This window comes from Dermacentor albipictus, unplaced genomic scaffold, assembly GCF_038994185.2.
Source record: "Dermacentor albipictus isolate Rhodes 1998 colony unplaced genomic scaffold, USDA_Dalb.pri_finalv2 scaffold_119, whole genome shotgun sequence".
Taxonomy (NCBI): domain Eukaryota; kingdom Metazoa; phylum Arthropoda; class Arachnida; order Ixodida; family Ixodidae; genus Dermacentor; species Dermacentor albipictus.
The window spans coordinates 66,202-83,527 of record NW_027225673.1 but is presented as its reverse complement, the minus strand read 5'-3'; the positions used below and the strand labels follow the sequence as shown (position 1 = coordinate 83,527).

General features: G+C 47.9%; 1 long non-coding RNA gene across 1 annotated transcript; it reads left to right on the top strand.

The window, feature by feature from the left end:
- Positions 1-758: 758 nt before the first annotated feature.
- LOC139053417 (uncharacterized) lies at positions 759-17,030 on the top strand. Its single transcript, XR_011510466.1, has 3 exons — positions 759-978; positions 13,033-13,111; positions 15,385-17,030. It is a non-coding gene; the product is annotated as an uncharacterized lncRNA (long non-coding RNA).
- Positions 17,031-17,326: the final 296 nt, after the last annotated feature.

The following is a 17,326-nucleotide window of genomic DNA, read 5'->3' as shown; positions in this document are numbered from 1 at the left end:
TTAGGTGTGTTTCCTGTAAACACAGCACTTTTGGATTGTGTTTTTGGATGAGTTCCTGCATGTCATCTAGGTTTCTAAGAAGACCTCTGATGTTCCATTGAATTATTTGTGTATCCATATTGGAAGTGAATAGGTGCTGTGTGTAAGGAAACAGATGTTATGCCTTAGATTACAGAGCTCTTTCGAGGCCCTGTAATCGGGGTTTTGCCCTTTCTGGAGCGTTCGAGGGAACCTCGCCGCTCCTTAGGCGCGTGGCGCGCCGTGAGGACATGTGAAGTGTCCATTGCCTCTTGCGAGGCGCCGGGCACATGCTCGTGCGAGCGAGAAGTTTTCTGTGAGGGTCCTGCCTCGGAAGGCAAGACCCCTGCACCCACCAGCCCGGAGGTCGGTGGGGCTCCCTGAGGGATCTGGCTGCGCCGGTTGTTGCCAGCGCTGGACGGGGCCGGGGAGGTTGGGGTAGCCTCGGCTACACCCACCTTCGTGGTCGTTGGCCCCGCCTGCTGTGGTGGCGTAGCAGCGTTAGCTGCAGTCGCCGAGGGGGCGGATGGCGTCACTGCCGCCTCACTGGGTGTGGGACGGACAGCCGCCGGAGGCCGTTGTAGCGCTGCCCCCTGACGCGCCACTTCGGCAAGGGTGTGCTTTGGCAGGAAAGATACCCGCCTGCGTGCTTCTTTGAAACTTATGTTTTCTTTTACTTTAATCGTAACTATTTCCTTTTCTTTCTTCCAAGACGGGCACGCCCGCGAGTACGCGGCGTGCTCGCCTTCACAGTTTACACAATGGGGAGAGTTTTCACAAGATTCAGAGGTGTGCTCATGAGCACTGCATTTCGCGCAGGTTTGGCGGCCTCGGCATCTCTGTGAGCTGTGACCGAAACGCTGGCATTTAAAACAACGCAGGGGATTGGGAACATACGGGCGAACTCGGAGCTTGATATACCCGGCCTCGATGGACTCGGGCAGAACACTTGTGCCAAAAGTAAGTATCAGATGTTTGGTCTGTATTTCCTTATTATCACGCCTCATCTTAATTCGCTTAACATTTATGACATTCTGCTCACTGAAGCCCTCCAAGAGCTCAGCCTCAGTCAGCTCCAAGAGATCATCAGAGACTACGCCACGGGTGGTATTCATGGTACGATGAGGAGTTACGGTTACTTTGGCGTCACCAAATGAAACTAGATTGGGTAGCTTTTCATATTGTTTCTGGTTGCGGAGTTCCAAGAGGAGATCACCGCTTGCCATTCTGGATGCTTTATAACCTGTACCAAAAACTTGGGTAAGAGACTTGGACACTAGGAATGGTGACATTGCTCGCACGGGTTTGTCTGGTGTTTCGGAGTGTACTACATGGAAACGAGGAAAAGTTTCTTTTTGACGGGCGAAAAATTCGAAGACATCATCGGTGCGCCCCCTCTTGAGGGAGCGATCAGGTAAGGTGGGAAAAGAAGAAGCCATAAGAGATTGTAATTTCGGCAGTAACGCCAGCCACCCACCGTGGAGTCCTACAAGGGGACGTTGCAGGACCTGTGAAACACGGCCTGCAAACGCCAGCTGTACATTACCACTATAACCAAATATGATATAACCTAGGCTGGCTATTCACACAAGGTTAACCCTTGCTGCCTGGAAAAATCGGAAGTAAGCGGAAGCTAGGAGAAGACAGGAAAGATGAAAAGTGAGGGAAAGACGAAGACTAGAGGAAGAGAGAGACAGGAAAAGGCAACTACCGATTTCCCCCGGGTGGGTCAGTCCGGGGGTGCCGTCTACGTGAAGCAGAGGCCAAAAAGGTGTGTTGCCTCCGCCGGGGGGCCTTAAAGGTCCGAGCACCCGGCATCGGCTCAACCTCCAGGATCCCCCTTTCCCCGGACACGGCTAAGCCGCGCACGGCTACACGCGGGAGGGTCCAACCCTCATGTGCTCGGGTCCGTGGTGTCGCAACGCACCAAACGCCTGCTGACGCAGACGCCCCTGCGGGATTGGAGTAAATAGGTGCTGTGTGTACGGAAACAAAACTATTATTTATAGAGATTTGAGAGATTAGATTACAGAGCTCTTTCGAGGCCCTGTAATCGGGGTTTTGCCCTTTTTGGAGCGTTCGAGTGAACCTCGCCGCTCCTTAGGCGCTTGGCGCCCCTGGAGGATAGGTGTAGTGTCCATTGCCTCTTGTGAGGCGCCGGACACCTGCTCTTGCGAGCGAGAAGTTACCAGGGAAGGGCCCGCCTTGGAGGGCAAGACCCCTGCGCCCACCAGCCCGGAGGTCGATGGGGTTCCCTGGGGGATTTGGCTGCGCCGGCCATTGCCAGCGCTGGAAGGGACCTGGGAGGTTGAGGCAGCCTCAGCTGCGCCCACCTTCGGGGTCGATGGCCCCTTTTCCTCGGTTGGCGGAGCAGCGCTAGCTGCAACCACCGTGGGGGCAGATGGCGTAGCTGCCGACTCACTGCGTGTGGGTCGGACAGTCGCCGGAGGCCGTTGTGACGCTGCCCCCTGACGCGCCACATCGGCAAAGGTTTTCTTGGGCAGGTATGATACCCGCCTCCGTGCCTCTCTGAAAGATATGTTTTCCATGACCTTGATTGTAACGATTTCCTTTTCTTTTTTCCAGGAAGGGCACGAACGCGAGTACGCGGCGTGCTCACCATCACAATTAACACAATGCGGAGTGTTCTGGCACGTTTCAGAGGAATGTTCTTTGTCACTGCACTTGGCACAAGTCAGCCGGCCTCGACAGTTCTGAGAACTGTGGCCGAAACGTTGGCACTTAAAGCATCTGAGAGGATTGGGAACGTATGGCCGAACACGAAGTTTGATATAACCAGCCTCGATGGACTCGGGAAGGACACTTGAGCCGAAAGTGAGTATCAGGTGTTTCGTCTTGATCTCTTTTCCATCTCGTCTCATCTTAATTCGTTTAACATTTACAACATTCTGGTCACTGAAGCCCTCCAAGGGTTCAGCCTCAGTGAGCTCCATCAAGTCATCATCGGATACAACACCACGGGTGGTGTTCATCGTGCGGTGCGGGGTTATAATTATTTGGGTTTCCCCAAATGACACTAATGTTGACAATTTTTCATATTGTTTTTGATCGCGGAGCTCCAAGAGGAGATCACCGCTTGCCATCCTCGACGCCTTATATCCAGGACCAAAGGCTTCAGTCAATGACTTAGAAACAAGGAAGGGTGAGATAGTTCTTACTGGTTTATCTGGTTTTGCGGAATGGATAACATGGAAACGCGGGAACGATTCTTTTTGGCGGCCAAAAAATTGAAAGACTTCATCGGTGCGCCCTCTTTTCTGAGGGCGATCAAGTAGTGGAGGGAAGGAAGTAGCCATGTGTGGACGTGTAGTTTTCGGCAGCAACGCCAGCCACCCACCATGGAGTCCAACAAGGGGACGCTGCAGGGTCTGAAAAACAGGGCCTGCTAACGCCAGCTGTACGTTGCCGCTATAACCCAATATGATATAACCAAGGTTGGCTACTCACACAAGGTTAACCCTTGCTGCCAGGAAGGTCGGAAGTAATAAAGAAATGAGAAGGAGACAGGAAAGATGGAAAGTGAGAGAAAGTCGAAGGCTGGAGGAAGAGAGAGACAGGAAAAGGCAACTACCGATTTCCCCCGGGTGGGTCAGTCCGGGGGTGCCGTCTACGTGAAGCAGAGGCCAAAGAGGTGTGTTGCCTCCGCCGGGGGGCCTTAAGGGTCCGAGCACCCGGCATCGGCTCAACCCCCAGGATCCCCCTTTCCCCGGACACGGCTAAGCCGCGCACGGCTACACGCGGGAGGGTCCAACCCTCGTGTGCTCGGGTCCGTGGTATCGCAACACACCAAACGCCTGCTTGCGCAGACGCCCCTGCGGGGTCTTTTGAAGTTAAAAAGTGCATCTTCTGATAAGAACATCGAGGGATGGGGTGGTATATGGTGTGTGTAGAGTTCCTTAAAATGAGCTAATCGCTCTCGGTGAAGTTCGGGACATTGAATGAGGATATGTAGGACGGTTAAGATCTCACCGCAGCGTGTGCACGTCGGGGGGTCAGTTGCAGTCAATAGGTGTTTGTGCGTGCCATAAGTGTGTCCTATTCTGAGTCGTACTAGGGTGACTTCCGTGTGCCTATCAAGCTTCAGTCGGAAAGGTTTGTTTAATGGCGGTTTAAGCAGGTGCAGCTTATTTTCCACTTGCTTGTCCCACTCAGCTTGCCAATGGTCATGAAGCACATTTCGTACAGCAGGTTTCATATCTACACCAGGTACCCAGCTTACATCAATAATATCCCGATGAGCCGCTTGTCCAGCATTCTTGTCTGCCATTTCATTGCCTGCAATCCCAGAGTGTCCTGGCACCCAGCATACAACAAGAGCTAGGTTTTGTTTATATGCTAGGTGAATGTGTTTAATGAGCATGTTTATTACAGGGTTTCGGCTTGTTTTGCCACAGGACAGGGCTGTGACAACACTTAAGGAATCTGTGTATATTATGGACTTTTGTATCTTGTGCTGCACTATGTATTCAACAGTGATCAGGATACCGTACGCTTCGGCTGTAAAAATGCTGCTATGGTTATGTAAGGTTTTAGCGTTGGAGAAGTTTGGGCCATGGGCTGCACATGATACTGAAGTTGCCGACTTCGAAGCATCAGTGAAAAATGCCGTTGATCTATACTTGTCTTCAAGGGCCAAGAAATGTTGCTGGATGAGGGCACTTGGACAACTCTTTTTGTTCAGTTCTCTAAAAGACAAGTCACAGGTAACTGTACATTGTTCCCAGGGTGGAATAGGTTCAGCATTGTCGCTTTCCTGTAGATCTGTGAAAAGTACTCCGAGTTCTTCCGCAACGGATATTACTGCCAACGGGAACGGTGGGGCGTGTGAAGGCCTGTTTAAGTACAACTGGTTTGTGGATTGATCACTTATGAGTGCTTTGCATGGGTGGTGTTTTAGTGACATGATTCTTATTGCATAGGTGACTCCCAGATATGTACGTTGATAATGCAGCGGCCACTGATCCGATTCTGCGTATAGACTTTGGACGGGGCTCGTCCTAAAGGCACCAAGAGCTAGGCGGATACCTAAGTGATAGACAGGATCGAGTTGCTTAAGTGTTGTGTTTGAAGCAGACTGGTAAACAATACATCCGTAGTCTATGCGTGACAACACAAGGCTTTTAAAAAGAGATAGGAGGCAATACCTATCTGTTCCCCACGACTGATGGGATAAAATCTTTAAAAGGTTCATGGTTTTAAGACATTTCAGCTTCAACTGTTTTATATGCTGCGTGAAGGTTAGCTTACTATCGAATGTTATACCAAGAAATTTTTGTTCTTTTCTATTTACCAGGTTTCTCCCATGCATCGTAATGCAAGGGTCAGGAGATACCCCTCTACGTCTGGAAAACAGCACGCAGGAAGTCTTTTCTGCATTGAATGTAAACCCGTTTTCGTCTGCCCATTTCGTGAGCCGGTTAACACTCAACTGTATCTGGCGTTCACATATGGACAGGTTGCAAGATTTAAAGCTGATTTGGATGTCGTCCACATAGACAGAGTAAGACACCATTGATGGTATAACAGAGCGGAGAGAGTTCATTTTGATTATAAAGAGATGATGATGATGATGTGTGGTTTTTTGTGGCGCAAGGGCCAGGTTTGGCCAAAGAGCGCCATGACAAGTGTTAATGTTGACGGTGTATTATGAAGATGTGACATGGCTGTAGAGTGGCCTAAAAATATTCGCTGTAAAGTGCGTAAAATCTACGTACTATAAAATTATGGCGATGACTAATGAATACTATGAACATTAAAATCCATCGTACAAGAATCATGCAAAATATAAAATGTATAAGATGATGATGATGATGTGTGGTTTTTTTGTGGCGCAAGGGCCAGGTTTGGCCAAAGAGCGCCATGACAGGTGGTAATGTTGACGATGTATTATGGAAGATGTGACTTGGCTGTAAAGTGGCCTAAAAATATTCGCTGTAAAGTGCGTAAAATTAACTTGTTATAAAATTATGGCGATGACAGATGACGAATACTATGAACACTAAAATCCATCGTGAAAGAATGATGCAGAATAGAAAATATATGAGATGGTAAAAATGCCTGGAGCACTGTTGCCTCGCCAGAGCCCTTGAAACACAAGGGCCTAGAGGCACGTGCTACACGAAAGAACTATCGCAGCGCCATCCTCTGAAGAGAGGAGACGCTACGAACATGTTGGGCTAACAACATGCAACACAACATCTTTCAGAAAACTTAGGACTGCGTTAGTGTCGAAGAGCGGTTCTGGGCCGAGTAACATTACAGGATGAAGGGGGATGCGCTGCCGGTAGGCTAAGGGAAAATGTTTCTTTCTTTCATATTCGGCTTCCCGACACTCCAGGAGGACGTGGAGGACGGTCAGCCTCTCCCCGCATCTACCGCAGGTTGGAGGATCATTTTCAGTGAGTAAATAGTTATGCGTGCCAAATGTGTGTCCTATTCTCAGACGACAGAATAGGACATCTGTTCGGCGTGATTTTGTTACAGAGGGCCAGAATCCTAACTGTGGCTTGATCACGTGGAGCTTATTATTTGTTTCCGCGTCCCATAGGCGTTGCCAGTGGTTGCGTAGTTTCCTCCGTAAGAAGGGCTTCAGATCCGTGACAGGAACTGCAGCGGTGGGATTAGCAGAATGCCATGCAACTGACGTGGCCATCTGGTCCGCCAGAACATTACCTTCGATGGCCCTATGACCTGGCACCCAGCATATAATCACATACTGGTTAGATGCATATGCTTCACATAAGACGGAATAGAGTTCAATTATTACAGGATTTTTGTGCTTGCAGAACGATATCAAAGCCTTCACAACACTTAGGGAGTCCGTATATATAACTGATTTTTTGAGTTTTGATTTCCTTATATGCTTCACGGTCGACAATATTGCGTAGGCCTCAGCCGTGAAGATACTAGTTTCCGGATGCAGTGCTTCGGATTCCGAGAAGGATGGCCCGACGGCTGCATAGGACACCCCGTCATGTGACTTCGATGCGCCTGTGTAGAACTCCGTGCAGGAGTGTTTGTGCTGGAGTTCCCGGAAATGCATTTGGATTTCGATATCTGAAGCGTGCTTTGTAACTTGAACGAAAGATGTGTCGCATTGTATCAGCTGCCACTCCCAAGGAGGTAGCAGCTTGGCTGGATGCATTAGGGGGAGCTCGAGGAGTGGGACATGCATTTGATCACTAAGCTCCCTCACACGCAGCGAGAAAGGCTGTCTTACGGATGGACGATTGCGAAAGAGTGTAGCATATGTCATGTCATTAATGGTATTAAAACAGGGATGTTGTGGATTTGAGTGGACTTTCAGAAAATATGTTTGGCTAATGTATGTTCTCTGCAGATGAAGTGACCACTCATTTGATTCTACATATAAACTTTGTATGGGACTCGTTCTGAAAGCGCCTGTGGCCAGTCGGATTCCTAGATGGTGGACCGGATCTAGCATCTTTAGCGCGCTCGGGGCTGCAGAATGATAGATCACGGCACCATAGTCTAGTCGTGATCGAATGAGGCTCTTATAGATATTCATTAGACACTTCCTGTCACTACCCCACGTAGTCTGGGATAGAAGTTTCATTAGATTCATTGTTTTCAGACATTGTTGTTTAAGATATTTAATGTGGGGGACGAAAGTGAGTTTGTAGTCAAGTATGACACCCAGAAATTTGTGTTCTTTGTTTACAGGTATCTGCTGTCCACGCAGTTCTATGCAAGGATCTGGGATAAGTCCTCTCTTTCTTGTAAAAAGAACACAAGAGCTTTTGTTAGGATTGATCCTAAATCCATTCCTGTCTGCCCACGTTGACACTTTGTTCAGGCCATGCTGTACCTGTCTCTCGCAGACTGCGAGGTTACAAGATTTGAAACCTATTTGAATGTCGTCCACATAGACAGAGTAAAAGACGGCGGGTGGTAGTGAAGCACGAAGCGTGTTCATCTTCACGATAAAGAGCGTGCAGCTGAGCACGCCTCCTTGGGGTACACCCGTTTCTTGCGTAAAAGGACGTGAGAGTGCATTGCCGACTTTTACCCGGAAAATACGATTTGAAAGATAGCTTTTTATTATATTAAACATATTACCGTGGATGCCCATTTCTGACAGGTCTCTTAAGATTCCGTAACGCCACGTTGTGTCATACGCCTTTTCCATATCGAGAAATATCGATAGGAAGAACTGTTTATGTATAAATGCGTCCCGGATATTCCCTTCAACACGCACGAGATGATCGGTTGTGGAGCGCCCTTCTCGGAAGCCGCACTGATAAGGATCAAGCATTTTGCTCTCTTCAAGGAAATGAATAAGTCGCCGATTTATCATTTTTTCGAACACCTTACAAATGCAGCTTGTGAGGGCTATCGGGCGGTAACTTGCCACCGAGGAAGGGTCTTTGCCTTGTTTCAAAACAGGGACTACAATGGCTTCTTTCCACGCGGTTGGAAGGTACCCTGCATCCCAGATGGTGTTGAAAAGTGTAAGTAGTGTAAGTTGCGTGTCATTGTGTACGTTTTTGAGCATTTCATATAAGATTCTATCAGATCCTGGTGCGGAACTCTTACATGCGCTCAAGGCCGCTTTCAACTCGGCAGCACTAAATGGGCAATTATAGGGTTCATTCTGTCGGCATTTATTGGTGAGTGGCTTGCATTCTTCTATTTCTTTATATTTCAGGAATGTTTGCGAATAATGGTTGGAGCTTGATACACTCTCGAAGTGCTCCCCAAGTGAGTCTGCTTGTTCAAGCAGGGTATCGCCTTGTGGGTTTACCAGGGGGAGTGAATGTGTTTGCCGCCCTCTAATCCTATTTACTCTGTTCCAGGCTTTGGCCTCATCCCTAAACGAGTTAATACTTGATAAAAACTTTTGCCAGCTTTCTCTTCTGGCCTGCCGGCGGGTTCGCCTGCCTTGTGATTTTACTTTTTTAAAGTTAATAAGATTCTCTGCAGTGGGGGAGGTGCGTAGCAACCCCCACGCTTTGTTCTGATTTTTACGTGCGATCCTACAATCGTCGTTCCACCACGGGACACGCCGTTTGCAGGACAGACCATTTACTTGTGATATACATTTAGATGCGGCATCTATTATGAAGGCTGTAAAATATTCGACAGCAGCGTCAATTTCTACCGAGGACATGTCATCCCACGAAATACAAGATAGAGTTAGAAATTTTTCCCAGTCGGCAGTGTCAACTTTCCACCTAGGAGCCTGTGGTGGATATTCCTTTTCTTCGGGTGTTCTAAGCAGTATTGGGAAGTGGTCGCTTCCGTAAGGATTGTTGTTAACTTGCCATTCGAGTTCAGACAGTAGTGACGGGGAGACTAGGCTAAGATCTATTGAAGAAAATGTTGTGTTTGCAAGAGAATAGTATGTCGCTTCCTTCTTATTCAGTAGACAAGCACCAGAAGAGAAAAGGAACTGTTCAACAAGACGTCCTCGCGCATCTATACGAGGGTCGCCCCAAAGGTAGTTGTGTGCATTGAAGTCGCCTAGAACCAGATAAGGTTCTGGCAATTCATCTATAAAGGACTGAAATTCATGTTTAGTTAATTTGTAATGTGGGGGTATATAAAGCGAGCAAATAGTGATGAGTTTGTTTAGCAGAACAGCTCGCACCGCCACTGCCTCAAGGGGCGTACGTAGCTGTAAAGATTGACATGCTATACTTTTATGAGTGAGAATCGCCACACCACCCGATGATGCGACGGCATCATCGCGATCTTTGCGAAACGTAACATAGGTACGGAGAAAGTTTGTGTTTTTGGATTTTAAGTGTGTTTCCTGTAAACACAGCACTTTTGGATTGTGTTTATGGATAAGTTCTTGAACATCATCTAGATTCCTAAGTAGACCTCTGACATTCCACTGAATGATTTGTGTATCCATATTTTAAATTTAATTGGTGCTGTGTTTATGGAAACGGAAGGGATGTCTTAGATTACAGAGCCCTTTCGAGGCCCTGTAACCGGGGTTTTGCTCTTTTTGAAGCGTTCGAGGGAACCTCGCCGCTCCTTAGGCGCCTGGGGCGCCTTGGGGATAGTTGTGGTGTCCATTGCCTCTTGTGAGGCGCCGGACACGTGCTCTTGCGAGCGAGAAGTTACCAGGGAAGGGCCCGCCTTGGAGGGCAGGACCCCTGCGCCCACCAGCCCGGAGGTCGGTGGGGTTCCCTGGGGGATTTGGCTGCGCCGGCCATTGCCAGCACTGGAAGGGACCTGGGAGGTTGAGGCAGCCTCGGCTGCGCCCACCTTCGCGGTCGATGGCCCCTTTTCCTCGGTTGGCGGAGCAGCGCTAGCTACAACCACCGTGGGGGGGGGGGCAGATGGCGTAACTGCCGACTCACTGCGTGTGGGTCGGACAGTCGCCGGAGGCCGTTGTGACGCTGCCCCCTGACGCGCCACTTCGGCAAAGCTGGCCTTAGGAAGGTGTGCAACCCGCCTGCGTGCCTCTTTGAAAGTGATATTTTCCTTGACTTTAATTGTTACTATTTCTTTTTCTTTTTTCCAAGACGGGCATGACCGCGAGTATGCGGCATGCTCGCCATCACAATTGACACAGTGGAAAGCATTCTCACAAGCTTCAGAGGAGTGTTCGTGCGCACTGCATTTCGCACAAGTTTGGCGGCCTCGGCAGCTCTGCGAACTGTGGCCAAAACGCTGGCACTTGAAACATCGGAGGGGATTTGGCACGTATGGTCTTACACGGAGCTTGATGTACCCGGCCTCGATTGACTCGGGCAAGACACTTGAATTGAAGGTGAGTATTAAGTGTTTGGTCGCTAGTTCTTTACCATCTCGCCTTATCTTAATTCTTTTGACATTTGTAACATTCTGTTCGCTGAAGCCCTCCAAGAGCTCAGCCTCAGTGAGCTCCAGCAAATCATCGTCCGAGACAACGCCGCGGGAGGTATTCATCGTGCGGTGCGGGGTTACTACTACTTGGGTCTCCCCAAATGATACTAGCTGTGGCAGCTTCTCAAATTGCTTCTGGTCGCGGAGCTCCAAGAGGAGGTCACCGCTAGCCATCCTTGACACCTTATATCCTGGGCCAAAAACTTCGGTAAGGGACTTAGATACTAGGAACGGGGATATTGTTCGTACTTGTTTAGCCGGTTTTTCTGCGTGGATTACATGAAAACGGGGAAAATTGTGGACTTGACGTCCGAAAAACTGAAAAACTTCTTCGGTGCGCCCTCGTTAATGAGGGCGATCAGGTAGTTTAGGAAAAGCATGTTCCATAAGTAATGTTGGGTTTTCGGCCGCGATGCCGACCACCCACCATGGAGCCCAACAGGGGGACGTGACAGGAGCTTCTGCTATAGAAACCCTGCCAACGCCAGCCGTACATCGCTGCTATAACCAAATACAGCATAACCAAGGCTGGCTAGCTACACAAGGTTAACCCTTGCCGCCGGGAAACTAGGAAGTGAGGAGAAGTGATGAGAAGACAGGAAAGATGAAAAAGACGGGAGAGAAAGACGAAGATTGGAGAGGAGGACAGGAAAAGGCGACTGCCGATTTCCCCCGGGTGGGTCAGTCCGGGGGTGCCGTCTATGTGAAGCAGAGGCCAAAGGGGTGTGTTGCCTCCGTCGGGGGGCCTTAAAGGTCCAAACACCCAGCATTGGCTCAACCCCCAGGATCCCCTTTTCCCCAGACACGGCTAAGCCGCGCACGGCTACACGCGGGAGGGTCCAACCCTCATGTGCTCGGGTCCGTGGTGTCGCAACACACCAAACGCCTGCTTGCGCAGACGCCCCTGCGGGGTGATTATAAAAAGTGTGCAGCTTAGCACTCCTCCCTGTGGTACACCGTTTTCTTGAATAAAAGTACGCGATAGTACATTGCCAATTCTAACGCGGAACTTCCTTTCAGATAAGTAATTTTGCAAAATATTCAGCATACTACCACAAATTCCATAGGAAGACAGGTCTTGCAGAATACCGTATCGCCAGGCAGTATCATATGCCTTCTCAAGTTCAAAGAATATAGATAGACAGTATTGGCCATGTACAAATGCATCACGTATATATGATTCAAGGAGAACTAGATTATCGGTAGTAGACCTCGCTCTTCGGAAGCCAGATTGGCGAGGGTCCAGTATACCATTATATTCCAAAAAGAAGACAAGGCGTCGGTTAATCATCTTTTCAAATACTTTGAGTAAGCAGCTAGTGAGTGCAATTGGTCTGTAACTGTTAACTAAGGAAGGGTCTTTGCCATGTTTGAGTATTGGTAGAACTATTGCTTCTTTCCAAGATGAAGGTATATGGCCAGTAGCAAATATCTTATTGTAAAGGCCTAAAAGGCAGTTTAGGGTCTCATAAGGCAGATTGTTGATTATTTCATAAGTTATTGCGTCAGAACCTGGAGCCGAGCTACCACAAGAGCCTAGGGCAAGCTTTAGTTCATGGAACGTTGATTGATTTGTAGAGTTTATTGGCACAAGGGCCAGATGTGGCCAAAGAGCGCCAAGTCGATGATCTGTGCTTGTCAATGATATGTGGGTGTTGATTGTGGGGAGTATATGATACATGGCTGCATAGTGGCCTGAAAATATTCGCTAAAAGGTGGAAAATATACATGTGATGCAATGTGGCTGTAAAAGGGCCTAAAATTCATTCGCTCAGGAGTGCGTAAAAAACAAGTCTAAAAACATGACAGTGATTGATGGTGTCTGCGATGAAAATAGATGTTTCATGAGATATGTATGATCAGTAAAACAACAAATGGCTGTAGCACTAGTGCCTCAGCAAGGCCTTGAAAGCAAGGGCTGGGAGGCAAGTGCTCTAGAAAATGGTTTCATTGCAGCTACGACCTCCAGGTGGAGGCCGTGCTACAAGTAGCCTGGCCAAATTGCATTTAGGGTGTCAGTTTCAGTTAAAAAGTTTAATACTGTTCCAAAAGTAAAAAGGGGTTCGTTGCTCAGAAAAAATGCTGGGTGTAATGGTATGTGTTGGAGATAAGCGGAGGGGAAGTACTTTTTCCTTTCTGCCTCTATTTCAGTGCATTGGATGAGAACATGAATAACTGTAAGCCTGTTGCCACATTTGGGACATGTAGGGGGTTCGCTTCCCGTCAAAAGGTAAGAGTGAGTGGCGTACGTATGTCCTATTCTTAATCTACACAGAAGTACTTCCTTATGCCTTGCTGTTCTTTCAGTTATCCAGTTCCCTAATTTTGGTTTGATAACGTGTAGCTTATTCTGTACTGCATTATCCCATTGATGTTGCCAGTACTTCCTAAGTTTATGGCGCAAGAAGGGCTTAAGTTCTGTTGCTGCTATGGGTCTATTAACATCCGTTTCATTAAAGACAACTGACGCTGCACGTTCGTCAGCAGCTACATTGCCTTTTATGCCCCTATGGCCAGGTACCCAACATAGGACGATGTTTTGGTTGTATATTAAAGCTAAGCATAGTTCTATGTACAGTTTATTAAAAACAGGATTCCTATGTTTTCGAAAACTCATTAAGGCCCTTATTACGCTTAATGAGTCGCTGAAAATGATGGCCTTATTGAGATTTGTTTGTCTGATATGTTTCACAGCAGAGAGTATCGCGTACGCCTCAGCCGTGAAAATACTTGTGTTGGGATTTAGAGAATCCGAGGTGGAAAAAGATGGCCCAAGAGCTGCATACGCGACACCAGCAGATGATCTGGAAGCATCCGTATAATATTCGGCACAGCAGTACTTCGCTTGGAGTTCGAGGAAGTGTGACTGTATGTGTGCCTCAGGTGCATGTTTCGTTATTTCGACAAACGAGGTATCGCAGTTAATGGTCTGCCAATCCCAAGGCGGTGGAAGGCGAGTGGGAGGCATTAAGATATTTTCTGGGAGATGGATGTTTGTTTCTTCTGCCATTGCTTCCAAACGTAGGCTCAAAGGAGTTCTAATACGTGGGCGGTTACTGTAAAGTCTGGCAGCAGACAGGTCGCTAACAATGGAATGACATGGGTGCTCGGTGTCTGATTTTACCTTAGTGTAGTATGAAAAACTTAAGAATGTTCTGCGTAGATGTAAGGACCATTCGTTGGCCTCGACGTACAAACTTTCAACAGGGCTAGTTCTAAAGGCGCCTGTTGCCAGTCGTATACCGAGGTTGTGAACTGGGTCGAGAATCTTTAGCGCACTCTCAGTTGCGGAGTTGTACACCACGGCTCCGTAATCGAGGCGTGACTGTACGAGACTCTTATACAGGCTCAGCAGACACTTCCTGTCACTGCCCCATGTTGTTCGAGAGAGCAGCTTGAGGAGGTTCATGGTCTTGAGGCATTTTTCTTTAAGATATTTTAAGTGGGGGATGAAGTTAAGCTTTGTGTCCAGGATAACACCTAAGAATTTGTGTTCAGGGCTAACTGTTAGTCTTTCTCCATTAAGGTTAATATCGGGTTGTGGTAGTACACTTCTCTTGTTAGAAAACAGGACACATGTGCTCTTTTGGGGGTTCAATTTGAAGCCATTCTCGTCCGCCCACCTTGAGAATCTATTCAAGCCAAGTTGTAGCTGCCTCTCGCAAATGCTAAGATTACATGACCTGAACCCTATCTGTACGTCGTCCACATAGACGGAATAGAAGAGTGTGCGAGGTAATACGGTGTGGAGGGAATTCATTTTAACGATAAATAACGTACAGCTCAATACTCCACCCTGCGGTACGCCTGTCTCCTGTATGAATGGTCGAGATTGCACGTTGCCAACTCTAACACGAAATGTCCTGTTAGAGAGATAGCTTTCAATTATTCTCAGCAGGTTGCCGCGAATGCCCATTGCAGAAAGATCCCGAAGGATCCCGAAGCGCCACGTGGTATCATACGCCTTCTCCATGTCAAGAAAGACAGACAGCACAAGCTGTTTGTGGACAAACGCTTCCCTGATATACATTTCCATGCGTACAAGCTGATCTGTCGTTGATCTGCCTTCTCTAAAGCCACATTGATATTGATCTAATTTCTTGTTAATTTCTAGATAATGTACCAGGCGACTGTTTACCATCTTTTCAAAAACTTTGCATAAGCAGCTCGTCAATGCTATAGGCCTATAACTATTTGCCAAAGAAGGGTCCTTACCCTGTTTCAAAATAGGAATTATGATGGCCTCTTTCCAAGCAGAGGGAATGCGGCCGGACGACCATATAGAATTGTAGAGACAAAGAAGGGTTTTTTGTGTTTCAGGCGGCAGGTGTTTAACCATTTCATATAGGATGCGGTCAGATCCGGGGGCAGATTGGTTGCAGCTGTTTAGTGCTGCCTGAAGCTCTGCCATGCAAAAGGGTCTATTGTATGCCTCGTATTTTGTGCTTTTCCTTTCTAATGGTTGTCTTTCTATTTGCCTTTTGTACCTTTGGAATGTTTCAGAGTAGTGCGACGAGCTGGATATCTGTTCGAAATGTGCGCCAAGAAAGTTCGCCTGATCTTCCATGCTGTCGCCTTGAGTATTCACTAAAGGCAGAGAGTAAGACTGTCGACCCTTTATTCTATTAACTCTATTCCAAACCTTTGTTTCATCAGTGTAGGAGTTAATGCCTGATATATACTTTCTCCAACTCTCTCTTCTAGCTTGTCGCCGCGTTCTTCGACCCTGGGATTTGACCTGCTTGAAGTTGACTAGATTTTCTGCTGTCGGAGAATCCCGAAGTAAACCCCATGCCTTGTTTTGCTTCTTTCGCGCTTTTCGACACTCATCGTTCCACCATGGAAGACGGTGTTTTGTGGACAATCCACTTGTTACAGGGATACATTTGGAGGAGATGTCAAGGAGAAAAGCCGTAAAATATTCAACCGCAGCGTCTATGCTTAAAGCGCACATGTCGTCCCAGGATAAACAAGCAAGCTTTTTGAACGTTTCCCAGTCAGCCGAGTGAGTTCTCCAGCGAGGTAATTGTGGAAGGCATTCATTAGCCATAGGTGTGCTTAGAACTACAGGGAAATGATCACTCCCGTATGGGTTTTTAATAACTTTCCATTGAAAGTACGGTAGAAGAGTAGGCGATGCTATGCTAAGATCTATTGAAGAGTATGTTTTGTTTGCCATGTTATAATACGTGGGCTCCTTCCCATTCAAAAGACATGCGCCTGAAGAAAAAAGGAACTGTTCAATCAAGCGACCTCTCGCGTCGCAGCGCGAGTCGCCCCATAGGTTGCTGTGCGCATTTAAATCTCCAAGCACAAGATATGGTTCAGGCAACTGATCTATTAGTGTTTGGAATTCTTGTTTGTGGAGCTGAAAATGCGGCGGTATATATAGGGAGCAAATGGTTATCAGCTTATTTAACAGTACAGCTCGAATGGCCACTGCCTCAAGGGGTGTTTGTAGCTGTAAGTGTTGACAGGCTATAGATTTGTCAGCTATGATGGCTACGCCACCGGATGATGCGAGGGCATCATCGCGATCCTTCCGAAAAATAACATACTGACGTAGGAAGTGTTTGTGTTTAGTTTTCAAATGAGTCTCTTGGACACATAGCACTTTAGGAGTTAGTTGATTAAGGAGTTCTTGGATATCATCGAGGTTGCAGAGTAGGCCTCTGATGTTCCACTGAATAATCAGTGTATCCATATTAAAATAAATGTTGTGCTATGTGTCAAAGAGAATGAACTTGGTTTAGCTTATGTTGCCCTTTTGGGGCCCTGTAATTGGAGTTTTATCTTTTTTGGAGCGATCGGCAAAATCGCGCCGCTCCTTAGGCGTCAACTGCGCCTTCTGACTCGGTGTTGTGTCCATAGCCTCTTGAGAGGCACTGGACAGCCGCTCTTGCGAGCGGTGTGTTTTCCGTGAAAGCCTTGTCTCAGAAGACAAGGCCTTGGAGCCCACCGTCCTGGTGGTTGGTGGGCTAGCCTTGACCTCGGAGCTGGGCTGACTGGTGCCAGCACTAGCGGAGGCCTCAACTGTGGACAAATTCGGGAGAGGTAGGGCAGCCTTCGCTGCTCCCACCGTGGGGGCGGGTGGCGTTGCCGCACGCTCGCTATGCGTGGCGCTGGCGTCCGCCAAGTGCCGCTGTGGTACTGCCCCCCGACGTACCACTTCGGCGAAGGATGTGCTCTGTGCAAATGTTGGTGAGATGCGCTGTCTTGCTTCTCTGAAAGTTATGTTTTCTTTTACCTTTATTGTAATTATTTCTTTTTCTTTCTTCCAGACTGCGCATGATCGTGAATATGCTGGGTGACCAACCACGGTGGAAACGGCTTGGCAGGAGCCATTACACTATTTTCACGGATAGGAACATCCATCTCCTCGCTCAGCTTTGTCACACGGATCGAGAATGGCTCTCTGGCTGTAGGTTTGTTATGAAAGAGTGTT